Source organism: Numenius arquata, chromosome 5 (assembly GCF_964106895.1).
Source record: "Numenius arquata chromosome 5, bNumArq3.hap1.1, whole genome shotgun sequence".
NCBI classification, from domain to species: domain Eukaryota; kingdom Metazoa; phylum Chordata; class Aves; order Charadriiformes; family Scolopacidae; genus Numenius; species Numenius arquata.
The window spans coordinates 36,885,421-36,897,740 of record NC_133580.1 but is presented as its reverse complement, the minus strand read 5'-3'; positions in this window follow the sequence as shown (position 1 = coordinate 36,897,740).

The following is a 12,320-nucleotide window of genomic DNA, read 5'->3' as shown; positions in this document are numbered from 1 at the left end:
TTACTACTAAACGTTTACGTTCAAGATCCAATCTCCTGTGCTTCCTTTCATGGAGAAAAGTAAGAATGCCAAATGTTAGGAGAAAATACTCTTTTGCCCCTCTGATTGCCTAAAAAATCGACAAAGAGATTGCCTGATATTTGAGAGAGGGTATTTTATTCTTTCATAATTTAATAATTTTTTACAACAAATTCAAAACATAGAAAATTAGTACTTAATGGGCATTGTTACCCCTGTTATGATTGACTGGAAACCTCTATAGACCGTCCTCTTAGTACAAACTGAGAGGAAATGCTTGTGAATTTAATTTGATGGTGAAAGGCAATTTATATTAATGAAATAACAGAATTTCTGTTTCCAGCAGAGGGAAGAAGTGAGAGTAGCAAAACAGCTGTAATGGGCATTTACAAAATTACAAAGATATAGATCTCAAGAAAGGGAAGCCTGAAATATGCTTCTGACTTTGGGCAGGGGAAAGATTAACTGAGACCAGATAATTTAAGAAATTCAAATGATGAAGATAGGGGGAACATAGACCAGAATAAGAAAAGCATCAAAGGACACTTAAGGAAATAATATTTTCAAGAAAGTGCCAAAGTGTGTCAAAGTATGTTTAAAGGTATACGGATCTGCAGAATTTGGTAACATTTTCACCAGAATACAGCACAAACTACCCCATTGCAAAGAAATTGCAAAGATAATTGGTAAAACTACAGTTTTGGGGAAAAAAAAAAAATGACAAGCCAAGGAACCAAAGGGCGTACACAGTACAATTTGTGAAAAGGGGAGAAAAGAGGTGCTCCATGTTACATATTAGGAGCCTACCCACCTTTGTTGCCTAGAACAATGTTGGAGTAAAAAATTACCCCTGGGGCCAGGGGTAAAAAAGATACAGATTTGTCAGAAATAATCCGATTGAATCCATGAGATTTATTTTTTTTGGCAAGATAACTGGCCTAGCAGAGTAAGAGGAGACAGAAGTGTTGCTCCATGATATTTCATTGAATTTCACTGAATTTTTAGAGTTGGAAGGGACCATAAAGATCATCTAGTCCAACTCCCCTGCTGAAGCAGGATTGCCCAGAGCATGTCAGAGCATGTAACTCAGGATTGCATCCAGGCGGGTCTTGAAAATCTCCAAAGAAGGGGACTCCACAACCTCCCTGGGAAGCCTGTTCCAGTGCTCTGTCACCCTCACTGTGAAGAATATTAATAAGGCATTTTACGTAGCTCCACTTGACATTCACATAAGCAGACAGTTATTCAGCTGAAATTGTTGAAGGATGAAGTCACAGAAGTTTAAAATGCTGTGGCTTAAAAGCAGTAATCAGCATTTTACAGTCAAACTGGAAAGAGCTATTAAGTGGGATTTCCTTTAGGTGTAGTATATAATTCAGTATTTTTGTAAGGTATCGGATACCAAAACCAAGACAATAAAAATTGGCAAAATGGCATGAGATACAATGGTCTGTGAGATACTGTGCAGGACAGTATCAAAATTCCTAGGGATCTGGAGAAATGGACTGAAATCGGTACCATAAAAGTCAAAGAGAAGTGCTAAGTGTCTCATAAAGAGAGCACAAATCCATGTTGTGGAGATACAGAGAGGAATGTCTCCCAACCTTATCAGTATATTTGATCTTTCCTCAGTGCTGAATAATGGGCTTTGAGATCCAGCCTTACATGTCTAGGATGTTTCATTTCTTAGGCATGATCCCTCAGTTCCAGAGGGGTGCATGGTAGATTCCTGAATACAGCACTGCACATAGCACAAAGGGCTCTCTAGGCAAACCTGCTGTATATTTCCACTCAATTCTTTAAGTAATACATGATGGGGAAAAACATCTTATTAGTGTGAGATGTAATGTGCATGTAATACATTACATGGGATTTAATTCAGTTACACACACAAGATAGATTTTTATCTTAACCATCTTTTTTTTGCTGGCATCTTACGTGCTCAGAAACATGCATTTTGGTCTGAAAGGGCACCGGGTGATCAGATACTATCCTGATTATTTTTTCTTTAATAATTCAGTAGTTGGTGTACTCAGCGGCTTTCTAGTTCAGTCTGGAGTTGTTGTTCTACAGTGTTTGACTTGGCATGAACACAACAAGAATAAAACACTTTGTCTTAGTGGAAGAATTTCAGCTTTGAAACATGGTTCATAGTCATAAGCAATGGTCATTTCACTTCAAGGAGTCTAAAGTACAGTTCATCACACTCCTTAGGAGAGGAGAACAAAGAGATCTTTCTGCCCTTAACAAGCTGCATGACCAGTAGTTGATGAGATAAATAGTATAATGTGGTCACGTAGAAACAGATATTGGGCATATCCCATAGTGAATTACAAAACAGACAGTTCTAAATTAACTTAGGTGATTCTCAACAGCAAACTTGCAGGTCACTTCCAGCCCATGTTCAAGCCCATTAAAGGACTTTTTGAAGGGAGCTGCACTTCCCTGATGGCTAAGGCAGTACTGTCCCTGGGCTTTTTTAGCCATGCAAGACTGTGTGGGCACCTGGAGAGCCCCATGTGCTTCAGGAGAACTGCAGGAAAGGTTGCTGTGGCTGATCCACAATAACATGAGACACCTGGAGCAAAGGTGCAGCACAAGCCCTGCCCATCCTGGTTCTGCAGTGCGGCCCGTTAACTGTAAGACCAAAGCTGGTCCTAGTCCCTGCCTTTTTTCTCTTTTTTCTTTTTTTAAAAAATCTTAGATCTAATCCATTCTTAAGTGGGTGCTCAAATGTAAATCTCAGGTCTCTTCCACGCTTAGTGGAAGTGGAAGTGACATGGCAGTGACAACAGCTGAACTTAATTTAAATCTGGTCTGGCAGGACCACAAGCTCTTTGGAAACACAGCAGCTTGAGCTGCCTCTGCAGGATTTAGCATAAGGTCTGTCCTTCAGCCAGAACTTTTCCTTACATCTTTACATGTGTTTTACATCCCCTAGGCTTGATTTTTCCTTTCATATTCCTAATCTGCTCCACTACCTTCAGGCTAAAAGATCCCTGAAACAACTATTAGTACAGATTATCCCTGCTTTTGGGTAATCATAAGCCTCTTGAATTTCATGAGGAGTAAAACATCTTGATTCTATTAAGATAGGGAAGCAAACTGAAGATCCAGGGCAGTTTGCATTCCAGCACTTTCCTTTCATAATTGCACTTGCTTGGTAAACTGAGATTTTTAAAAGGGGCACCCCAAAGTACCACATATGGGACTTAAAAAAAAAAAAAAAATCTAATGTTCCTAAACTAAGGGAGAGTTGGCTAAAATTTCCTTAAAGAATATTCCAACGTTCAGAGAACCACACATTAGTTAGTGAGGCCTGGGATGCAAAGGTGCATCAGGATGCACACCCTTCCCACTGAATTCCCACATGAAAGGGGGAAATTTTGTGAGCATTAGAACTATTTCCCACTTGAGAGACTGTGCAGTTTGATTTGCATTAGTGCTTTGTAATGGGCACTTCAGTCCTCGTTCCCAGATTTGCCATGTGGTTTGATACTTCTAGAATTTGCAGATGGCTTTATCTGGTTTTTATAGGTAACAAAGCCTGAAGTGAAGCTGTCTCTGGTAATGTGTGTGTGATTCATAAATCTTTGCATCACAGTTACTTTGCAGTAATGTTTGCCACAAGTGATGCAATTAAATGCATCACTGCGTTTAATTGAACACAGAAAGATATGGGAGAGTCCGCTTTATAAAATGTCTCTGTTAAATTCAAGCATAGTGCTTCTCTTCTAAAATATTTTTCTTCTGCTTGCAGTGAAAATAAAAAGGATGTCCAAATTTTCAAGATGGGAACATGCTGATATGGCAGATGGCCACTTTTCAAGAAAATGAGAGGGACGCAGACAGTCCAAATGGAAGCAATGCCTTAAATGTACCTTCTGTGTAGCCTATCTTAATAAATTATTTTGCCTGTTTAAACAAAGTACTGTTACTCTATTAAAACCAGTGTTTATAAGCATAGCCATAGTACACTTATAACCTGATATATTTTCTCATGCAAGACAGATCACAGGGTAAGAAAGAGATGTCCTGGCTGCATACCAGTAGGTCAGTTGTCTGGAGAAGGAAATGAATGGGTATTCAGTGCCATTTCCATAGCAGCACCTGGGAGCAAGGAAGCCCCAGCACCTCTGCCATGGCCAGTGCTGACGGCGGTGGCTTCTCATGGTTTCTGGGAGGATCTGAGCCTGCAGGTGCCAACAATCCCTGGAGAGCCACCAGACGGGTTTTCTGTGGTGGCTACCAAACTGGTGATGGTGGCCTTACATGTACCAAGCCTCTGCCCCGGGGTCCCTAACTGCAGGTCCTGCTGGTGGAGGGCAGTGACCTGGACACCTTCTGCTCCTGTGCAAGTAGGGCTGCTTTGGAGCACTGGAGGTGTGGACAGGGGGCACGTGGTACCCCAGGCTCCTGGCCCTCTGGGTTCTGTCTGCTCCTTGGGGTGCTGGTGGGCTGGCACCCAAGAGCCACTTCCCATGGCAAACATCAAAGCAAAATCAGAAAGCCCATGTAAAAGGGTACGCTCTGGAGTGGATCTGGTGGACCTTCCCACAGGGAGGGTGAGCGAGCACTGGGGTTCGGTCCTTTCCTTCACACACTTGTGCACCTGGGTACACAGCCTTTGTCACGTTTGTTCCCTTCTGTTCTGCTCAGCACCTCTGATTTCTGCACATTGCTTGAAATGAATTGTGTTTGTGTTGTCTTACGGTGCGTTGGTAATACAAAGATGGCTTCTACCTTTTGATCTAAGCCAGGTGGCACCTGCTTTAGCCCTGGCCCCAGACAATGGCTCTGTCAGGCTTTGCTGGGCAGCAGGAGCGCAGGCAGAGGTGTACGGCATGCTTCATGCCTGATGAACATTCACAGGTCAGTGACTTTGGTTTTGAAAAACAAGAATGCTTTTGTCTTATAGTTCCTTTAAAGGGTCGAAGCTGTCTTTATCTTCCAGTACATGCCTGCTTTCATTTCCTTTGTGCAAAAACTAATCATTGGCAGAGGGGTGTCGTGTGGCACAGCTAGAGGGCTGGCAGCGTAGGACAAAGCGGTCAAGGGAAGACGTGAATATGTGGATGGAAAAGAAAGATGACCAGTGCCTCCCAACGAGGCATCAGCTATGGATGAAAAATCCACAAAAATCCACAATTTCTCTATTGGCGGCAAATCCTTTTGAGAAAGTTCCTGTGTACTCCCAGCTGTTGTTTCCACATCCAGACCTGGAAACTTTCACTTTTCAAGTTGTACCAAATGCCAAAGCGGTTGTGTGTTATGCTTTGAATTAACAAGTGGATGGAAACAATATGCTGTTTCCATTTGTACTTATATTTTGATAACTAATTGTGCTTGCAATGGTACTTTAACAACTCCAGTCTTGTTAGTTGTAGAAATATTCCTTCAGTATTTGATGAAAGTGTGCATTGCAATTTTTTTCAAAACTCAGAAAAAATATGGTTTTTTAAACACCACTAAACGAAACAAACCCAAATAAAAAACAGCATGTAGGCTGATAATTATAATCACACCAGAGCACTGCTCCCAGCATATGAATGCTTAAGATAAAAACTTAGAGCTGACTTTAAATCTTCCTATTTTTCTGCATATTTGAAAAATGGTGAGTTCAGCGCTGCATGTAATTACTCACCAAATCTGCTCCTGCCATCTGTACTTCATTTTCTGACCATTAAAAAGTTCTGGCAATTCCCACAGGTAAATTTTGACAGGAAGATTTAAGAAGAAGTAGTGCCGTTGTATGTAATGGATCCTACTTCTTTTTAGTCTTACCCAAGATGAGATACCTCTCATTCAGTTGAGAGAAGGTGTGCGGAGTGGTTCCTGTCCTTGGGAATGTCTAAACACATTAGAATCTTTGGAGGTGAATGCCATTTCGCAGTACCTTCTGCACTATGAAGACTAATGTAGAAGGATTACTATGTAGGAGCAGAAGTCTGAAATAATCTTGATGAGTATTTGATGCATTTTTAAGTTATGCTTCAACATTTCTTATGGTATGTTTTATTATGAAGCTATATTCTTGTTTTATGTAGTGCCACCTTCTCAATGTGCTTTGCAATGATGATGAGAACTAGAAGGCAGAAAAATAAATGACTCTCAGTGCTGACAACTGGATCCTTCCAGAGCTGAATGTAAAACATGACTTGTATGCTTTCCCAAACTCACCCCCCCCCCAAAAAAAAAACCAACAAAAAAACAAACAAAAACCAAACAACCAACCAAAAAAGCTCTGTGTTGTACTGCAGTTTGGTGTTTATGAACCTTTATAGATCAAAAAGTTGATATGTCAGAATTTTAGTATGACGGACTTAATTTTGGTTTAAAAGCAAAACTTTGTGGTGCGTGTGGGACAATGAAAGCTAGAAAGGCTTGATTATATCATACCTTAATTCTCACTCCAAAAAAATCCTTTCTCAAACTCAGGAAAAAACCCAGTAATGTACTCCAGTTGAAGCTTTATAGATCAAAAAGATGAATTTCAGTATCACGGGCTTCATTTTTGTTTTAAGTTAAAATTGTACATTGTGTATAGGACAATGCTGGTCTTATTTATATGAAGAGTAGTACTCACGCTTCTGGAGTAGGACTCGAAGGCTTCTTATGAAGCCTTAAGACAAGGCTTGCTTGTATGTAGAGTCCTTGCTCTAATGATTTAATCCAATTGCCTTCAGTGGTGGTGTTAGAGATCTATTTTACATACAGGTGAGAAAGGAAGTCATCTAGATGAGGGAGTGCTAGAGCAGCAAAATTAAGTGACAAAGAGGGAAAGACAGCCTGTGGGTCTTGCATCAGTGGGTCAACATTGATGACTTCCACATGCTCTGATTGCCCAAAATTTGGACAACAATCTAGTTGTTTCCAAAATTGTCATGCAGCTGCCTCTTTGGCTGCAAGAATGGTTTCACTGTTGGCAACTCCAGCCTCTGCCACTCAGGGAAGTCACCCAGCAAAGTTTTTGAAGCCAGATTATGCTCCCATCCTTCCTATTTCTCTAGTGATTGGATTCTGGGTGTGTTATTTGGAGGGGAAGGTGACTGAGTAGACTCAGCGTGATGAAGTACCCAGGTGCTGGGGCCATAGCCACATTGCAACCCTCTTAGTCTTGGTACCCAGAGCTCCTTGGAGCAGGTGCCATTAACTTTTCCACCAAACTAAGGCAGAAGTATTTCCTTTCTCTTGAGATCATTTTTCTTTTAAACTTTTTACATTGCTCTTCTTATTGCAATAAATAAACAGAATCATTGAAAGCAGGAGTTGCCCAGAATCTCCTTATTTTTGTAAACTTCTTTTAATTTGACTTTTGTTTTCATGTATCTTACTGTTATTCACCCTCCAGGCAAACTGCTTTTTGGATGGAACAGTTCTGAAAGTTTGTTGCAACTGCTGTAGCTGCGTTGTCCAACTTTCCTTTTGCTCTCTCTTGTTGCATTTTAAATTGTGCTTTATACTTCTTGCTGTTCTTCAGACAGCTAAACATACATTTCCAGATGGAGTAAAGAGGTGCATTTCTCTTTAACAGAGGGACTGGTGCATAGCACCAAGTCGTACCATGCCTGGCTCTGACAGGAATTGATTAAATCCCAGCCTCCTTGAAATTAAAAATTGACTAGTACAGGACTACTCACCGTTTGGTCACCACCATGTTTGACAAATGCATTAAAATCCATATGTCACTTTGATTGCTCCAAGTGTTGACTGGCATCTACTCACAGCATTCATGAACTAGCTAAAATCAGTAACATAAAAGGATGTTACTGTAACCTTTAGACATCAACAAACCTTATGCCAAGCATTCTCATTAGCTTATTACATCTGCATGAGGCTAACAAGCGATTATACCCGCTGAATGGCATGACTGTGAAACAAGACTTGAAAGGATCTCTATTCCTTCTGAGGTCAGATGTTTGGATAATATTTTGTTTGACTAGGATTTATGATATTTTCTAGCTTCCCAGGATCAGCACAGTCTTGATCTGTCTGTGAGGAAGATTGTGCAGCCACCCATTTATGTCGAATGAAGGTCAGAAGACGTCTTACTGGCTTTTGCTAATGAAGGGTAGATACGAATGGGTTTGTTCCTCATTGAGCTACAAGAAGAGCTTTTTTAGTTGATTACATTTCTGACTCTCCCTCCTGTGGAAATATTTTTTTTAAAAATTGGCCAGGAAACTTGCTTAAACAAAACGTTCCCTGGACTCCATGCACTGTTGCCCAGCAGACATGGCAGGTGTGTTTTCTGGGACACCTGGGCTCCAGCTCCTAGCTTAGCTGCGGGTAGTTTGGAAGTGCTCAGCCCCTTTGCTTCAGCCACTCATCTGACAGTTTGCAGGTTTTCTCAACCAGCCGCGGTAACACACTTTCATTGAACTGCTGGCAGAGTCTTTCAGGACGGGGGATCCTGAAGTTCTCTTGGGTGTGATAGAAACACATCAAACCCACCATGCTTCCACTAAAATGTTTAAGGCCCAAAAAATGTGGCTAGCTGTTGAAAACCCTTGTCAATTGGAAAACATCTTTCCAAAAACACAAGCCATTAACAGTCACCCAGGAGACACTTCTCTCTTCCTCTTAGGCACCAGACTAGTGTTAGTATATAGTCACCCCATTTGTCCTGGGTGGCTCAGAAACATGAGCAAAAGCAGGAGAGGTCTAACTGGGGGAGCCACGGTCTGAATCCTGTGGGAGACAAGCCAGAACGAAGGCCTTGAACCTGTGCGTTTATTTTCATCTTGCTCCCTAGGCGGCAGCATTTGTTTTCTTTTAAATCTCATTTTATTTTGTGTTCTCAGTAGGGGTGCAGGAAAGACTTGTCGTTAATAATTATCTTTTGTATGCATAAATGTTCTGTTAGGAGCAATTTCTTTTCATCTGTATTATTAGTGTCATTGATACACAAGCAATACCATTTATTTGGCAAAGTTAACTTGCTTTTCCCCTGATCACTGAATTCAAGTGTGTTTGCTGAAAGAGACTCTGCAGTACACCATTTTGTAAAAATTTTTTTCTGTGGGCAGATGCCTCATAGATGAGAACCTGTGGCATTCATTGCCATGCATAGGATTGCATTGGATTCTCTCTTAACTTTACGATTTTCTAGCTGGTCACACAGCAGTTGCTTCATTTTCTAAACATTTATAGAAGCAGCACAGGTTTCTGAACAGAGCATTCTTAGCTAGATAACCTCAGAAAAAAAGTAATTTTCCTCCAGGACTGAGTCTAATCTTTACATTGAGGAAAATTTAACCCTTTTTAAGTGCTTTTTTGTCAACTGGTGAGAAATTATATAAGATTCTGGTACACTTGCTTTATTTTACCTTTTAAGGAGATGTGAATTCTTCTTCCTGACATTAGATGCAAAAGCATTTAGAATTGACCTGAAACTGTTCCTTCATAAGCTAATCTATTCCAGCTTCCCAAGTGACAGAGGCAAAGGGGCTGAAAACTCCTACTGTGAGACTCACTCAAGCAGAGAATAGGGCTGGGACTGAGATGTTGAACTTGTCTGGTAATAGTCCGGTGCCATTGCAGGTTCTGTGGGATATCGCAGCAAGCCTCAAACTGCTGCCCTGGAAGGGCCTGGGTTTCCTGGAAGTACTTTTTCTTATCTGTCAGTCCCCTTCAAGCTGCAGATATCCATAAATGGACATCGGGAGTGAGCCCTCTCTCTTCATCTCTGTTTGAAGAACATCTGTCAAAGTGAGAAGTGAATCCTTTAGGAAGCTTTGGGGTTGCTCTACAATAGCACCAATAGTGCCATCTGCCCAAACTGGTCTGACAGAAACCACGGGGACTGCTGCCAACCTGGGACAGCACAGGGGAAAACATCGTCCTTGTCCCTCATGATGAAGGTTGAGAAAAGCAGCTGGACTCAGTGGTGCAGCTACAGGTTGGTCTGTGTCCATGCTCACCCCACTATGGCCCCCTACTCCCCTTCAGGACAGTGTGCCTGCAACCAGGAGGGCCACCTTGGTTGTGTGCTAGTGGTCTGGCAGAGCTCATCCTTGCTCCACAGAGGGATAACGTCCCTTCATTGATCTGTAAACAAGTATGAGTCAGGACTTTCAAAACCAGGCAGCTTCAGCCTAGAGGTTCAGATCAGGATGGATTTCAGCAGGTGTTTCCCAGCCTCCTGCCTCTCCGACTTGCTCCCTAGAAAATGCGCAGCCATTCAAATCCCTGGAAGGGCGTTTGCTCCTCTTCACATCCCTCTGGTGCTCCAGGAGCGAAAAGCAGATTTGCGTTTCTCCTCTAGCCTTTTTCCTGTCTCTCACCACTGCCGGAGCCCATCTTTTCCTGGGCTCACACATCTGATGCCCTGCTGGCTCTCTCCGCGTGCTCGGGCACGCTCTGCCTACAAGCAATGGCAGAGCTGTTGAAAAACCTCCTGGCAAGGAACTGCACGTTTCAGCGCTTGGTTTAGTCACTTCAAAACAATCTGGTTAGTAAGAGGGAGAGGAGGGAGGAAGACTGTACCCCAGGCAGAGATTGCACATGGAAATACCGATGAGGTGACATTGTTCTCTGAGAAGTATTGGAACAACCGGAGGAGCAATAAAACACCGCAGTTTCCATCCACATGCCTGTATCCCACAGACAAAGAAAAGGCAGGGATCTTATTGGAAGTCACATCTGATTCGTACCTGTCTGGCCTGAATCAGTTCTGATGCTGAGGAGAGACAGGCTGAGCCCTGCCCACTAAAACAAAGGGAAAACACACGAAGGAGAGTGCAGCTGAGGCAGCTGCTGAGCCAGGATGGGCAGCGGGGAGCCCTGCGCCAGCAGCAAGGGCAGCGAGGAGACGCCTGTACCCTGGGACATGTCTCCCTGCCTGGGACATGATCTGAGTGAGCACTGTGTGCTGCTGGCTCTTGGGCTGCAGCTAGTGTTGCTGTTCTCCCAGGGAAAAAGATCAATGATTCAGTCAGATTCCTGTGTTTTCGGGGTATCCGACAAAGGCAACTGTTTGCTGCACCCAGTAGAACAGCCCCTCTTATTCTGGGGCAAGTGGGTTTTGCAGGTAAAAATCTCATCTGATTAGCTGCAAGAGTTATCCTGTGAGTCAGTACTGGCTGGTTAGGAAATTCTTCTCTAACTGAATGGAAGCCAAAAAATTCTGTAATGCCTTGTTTCCAGCCACATTTTTTGGGTTAGTAGCCAGAAAACCCCAGCACATCAGGAAAAAACCACTGGAAAACAAAACAGAAGATGGCTTTTGCGGTTTTCCTTTGCATAGGTGTGTTCAGGGAGAGAAGGGAAGGTTTTGCTCTCTCTCTGACAAATGGGTTGAGGGTGGTAGAGAGACCGTATCTGGAAAGCACACATTTTTAAACTCACATACATAGAAAAAGAAAAAAAATCTCTGCTTAATGCCCAGACAAGAGGTGCTGGTATTAAGACTCATTTTCAGGAAGGAAAACATGACAAAATTCAGGAGAGATGCATGGAAAGGAGGCACTATGAACAAGTCAGAAAAGCTGAATTGTATCCCATTCTCTCCTGATGGCTTGACAAGTTGCTTTCCCCCTTTCCTCTTCAATTTTTTTCCATCCTGTCTCTATGCAGCGTTACAGGGAAAACATTTGGGCCAGGATGGCCATAAGCTATGTGTCCGACGCCCCCCACAACATGCTGCCACAGTGCAAGCACTGGATGATATTCAAGCCTCTGCAAGAGGGGTCCAGAGGAGTGGGATGCTGAACACAGGCTGCAGCTGCCAACTCCTCACTGAAATGCCATGGTGTCATGCAAAATTGTCAAATGCACATAACAACAGCTGTATTTCTTCCCCTGCAGGGAGGAAAACTCTGTGATGGGCCTGGATGCACCCTGCATTATTTTTTTCTGTTTAAGCTAACTCTTCTGACAAAGGGACATCCTCTGGGAGAAGAATCTCCTCGTACCAGGCGAGGCATAAACTCCAGCAGTACTCTGACCCTCTCCTAGGAAGAGAAATGGGGCCTAAAAGATTTCAGGATCAGAAAAGCATTAGCATTTGCCAGCCAGATGCGGACAGATTCATGACGTGACTCCCACTGCCACTGCAGGACTCCCAGCGGCTCTGAGCCATTTCAGTGGCATGTCTCAACCTGAAAAATGTTGCTGCCAGCATTCCCAGTGCAAGTCTGGGCTGGGTTCACAGGCTGAGGGAAAAGGATTTTTTCCACGTTAAAGACTTTCTCTCTGTTGACAGTAATAAACAAAGGAAGAGAGGAGCTGATCCTGTTCCCGTGGGCCAGGTTACTCACATTTTGCAATGCTTGGGATACCTGCATGGAAGAAAATAAAAG